Genomic DNA, 3,794 nt, shown 5'->3' on the forward strand with positions numbered 1-3,794 from the left:
ATTCCAAAATTGACAGAATTAACTTAATAAAAATATGTCTGGATTCTTCCACATATTATAAGACAAACTTCCATTTCTGGAGTTCTTACCTCTACACTGATTCCAACAAATGAGGTAAGGAAGGTTATAAAGGAGGTGAAGTAAGTAAAGTAGTTCAAAGTCCATATACATCTGTACAGAAGGCAAAATTATATGCAATTATCATGGTGCTTATGAATTTTACAGAACCTCTGAATATAGTTACTGATTCCCAATATACAGAGAGAGTCATCTTACACATTGAGAGTGCAGAATTCATTCTTGATAATACAGAAATAAACTTTTTGTTTCTACAATGACAGGAAACAATCAGAAACAGAAGTATTCCTCTATACATTACACATATCAGATACCATACTGGTCTGCCAGGCCCACAAGCACAAGTCAATGATGAGATTGATCATTTTTTAATCGGAAGTGTGCTAGAAGCCTCAGAATTTCGTAAGAAACATCATGTAAATAGAAAGGGTTTAAAAAAGGACTTCTCCATCACTTGGCAACAAACCAAGAAGAGAGTGAGAAACTGTCCTACTTGTTCTTTTTATAACCAAACTCTGCTGCCAGCAGGCTGTAATCCTAAAGGCATTTGGAGGAATGAAATCTGGCAGATGGATGTCTTTCATTTTCCAGAATTTGGAAATTTGAAGTATGTGCATCATACTATAGACACATTCTCAGGGTTCAAATGGCCTACTGCTCTCAACTCTGAAAAAATCTGATTCTGTTATTACACACCTGTTAGAGGTGATGGCATTTATGGGTATACCTGCTCAAATAAAACCTGACAATAATCTGGAATATGTCTCCACAATTGGAACAGGTTTTCAAATATTAAAACATAACGCATGTCACCAGTATATCACACAATCCAACAGGAAAAGCAGTGGTTGAGAGATCTAATAAAACACTTAAGGAAATGTTCCATAGACAGGCTGGGAAGCCAAAACCCCCCATACATAGGTTGCATAATGCTATATTGACTCTAAACTTTCTTAATGACAATGAAAAAGGACAAACAGCTACAGAAAGACACTGGACTATGGAAAAAATTGCTGAACAGAATCACCCAGTATACTTCAAAGATGTACTACCCTCCATATGGAATCCTGGACATGTGTTACATTGGAGTAAGGGTTTTGCATTTGTTTCCACAGGAGAAGAAAAATTTTGGATACCATCAAATTTGATCAAGATTCGAGTTGAAAAAGACAAACCTCTCGACAAGGACAAGTGACAGGTATTTACTGATGCTCATGAACTAAATAGAAACCTCCCAAAGGAAAGGGAAGTGCTTTGCTTCTATCTTCACAGGAACATTCATCTCCAGAAGTCCAAGAACACTGCAGATGCTTAAGAAGAGAAGGTAGCTATAACCATCAAACAAAAGGAACATGCCATACAGTAGTATTTACAGCTGTCTCTCAAATAACTCTATTTCTCTTTATTTTTCTAGTCCCTATTCAAGTAAATCAATGCTGGATTTAGAGTTGGATTTGGTTTCCTCTAAAATCCAAGCATGTTGTTTATCTAAACTTTAGAGTTTCTGTATTCTATCAAGAATCAATGATGTAATACAGAGTAAGAGGAGAATTTAGGGACTGTCTTTGTCTTTCTTGGCTCTTTTCTACAAGGCGTACACTGTCTCATAATCATTATTTTTCCATGATTGCCTTTTCCAGCTTGCATACATGTACAAGCAAACATTCATCTGCTAACACTTATGTTTGAGTCCCACACAGACAATGAAGCCCTGCCTGACAGCAATCCCTGCACACTACAGAAGGAAATTGGGCCATACCTCCTAGACTGCACTGGATACAACTTACTCCATTTCAACTCACACTCCAACCAGAGCTTTGAGTACTGACTTCAATCAAGTTGAGGATTTCAACCTAGATCTTCAATCAAGCAAATCCTATCTAACATGGACTGGATATAATCCATTAGCAACTTTCACCATACTAACATTTTCTTCCCACAGGACCCCATGAGGCTACCATTGTCCCATTTCAGCAGGAAGTAACTTGGAGGATGCTATGACCCTGTCCCCCATTATTGTCTATTAGGGTAGTATAAGCCCACTTAGCGATAACTTACTATTGTTTAGGGTTGGTATTGAAAGGAGATGCTCAGGTTTGGACACCTCTTGCAGATGACTTCAGGGTTTAGCTGAAATAGACATAGTTAGGATATGTCATAACAGATTATTGTATCTTTTTTTATTTCACCATTATGATTGTTAATTTTGGATACTTTACACTGTTAAGTTTTAATCGTCTTTTAGACTAAAAGGGGAATTGTAGCAAGACACCGTAACCATGCCTCCTAAAGGCTGGCTACAGATGTGCCTGACCACACCTGTCAGGGCATGGTCTAGGTAAGGTCAGGATGACACATGATAGGTTTTTAAGGGTCTGCAAGGCACATGGGAGCAATTCTCTCTGACTTGCCTGCCTTGTGGTCCCTGGCACGCTCTGGCTTGAGTTTGGCTGGTATTTATCTGAATAAAGATATCTTAACCTTAGGGACTACAGATCAGCTCTTGTTATACTTGGGGATAGGTGAAATACTGTGGAATGTTGTCCTCTGAATATTACATAGATGATGCACAAATTAAGTCACAACAGCTGTGGTCATGTGGGCTGTGAAAGACCAAGTCAGTTAAAAATTTCTAGATTGGTCCCCAAAACATTAACCCTAGTAGAGGAGCTGAAAATATTAATTTATATATGTGTACTTATATGTATATGTCTGTGCATGTGTGTATGTATTCCATGGATGTTAGAAGAAGGTACTGGACACCTGCAAGCTCTCTGACATGGATTCTAGGAACTGATTTCCAGACGTCTGAAAAATCAGTAAGCTTTTAACTGCTGAGCCATCTCTCAATCTTCCTAATTGATGACAATATACTTGTGTATGTATAGCCACACAGAAGCCAAATATCTCCCATAAGCATAATTTTCATCCTATAGCTAAGGTACACTGTCCAAAAAGGGTGTTCAATTTGCAGTAGGTATTTTTGCCATGGAGACATGGATAATGAGCACAGGAAAGACTAGGGAAGGTTGTCACTGTTGATTTTTCAGAAGGAACATTGACAGCACCTTGCCAGCAGTTTGCCCATAGCTCACAGCAGAAAGCCGATGGAGTCTCTTAAGGTCAATGCAGAAAGCAGTAAGCAAGCAGAGATTGAAGAAGGCTGAGGGCCAAGGTCACAGCATCTGCTTTTTCCCACTCTGTGACTTCATAAAGCAACAGTGGAACCATATCGCAGCATCTTCACACAGGAATTCCCTTTTCCATCTTTCTCTTCTTAATTAACAAAATCAATTCATATATCTTAATACCATTCTACAATTCTCCCTTAGCCAAGTATATGTTTGAGATGGATTATTCATTGGCTCACAGTGCGAATACAGACACTTTGCTATTTTTTTATTCAATATGTGAGGCTCTTATAAATACACTGCTATTCTTTAGGACAATTGCATTTTTTTCTCAGTAGTTACAGAGGAGTGTCACTATTAAGTTTACCCTTTATATTTTTGTCTTTTTTATTTATCTATTTAGGATAAATATAAAAACATTAGTATGAATCTCTCTTCAAATACTTTAAGTGGAAATGATTATAAGAAACATGCCAAATCTGTATCAATATTTCAGAATGAATTAGTCATTTAAATATGGGGTTTGGGAGGGAAGGAGAAGTAGTAGTTTATGCATTTGAGTTTTGTAAACTTTATTTATTTATT

This window comes from Cricetulus griseus, chromosome 2 (genome assembly GCF_003668045.3).
Source record: "Cricetulus griseus strain 17A/GY chromosome 2, alternate assembly CriGri-PICRH-1.0, whole genome shotgun sequence".
Taxonomy (NCBI): Eukaryota; Metazoa; Chordata; class Mammalia; order Rodentia; family Cricetidae; genus Cricetulus; species Cricetulus griseus.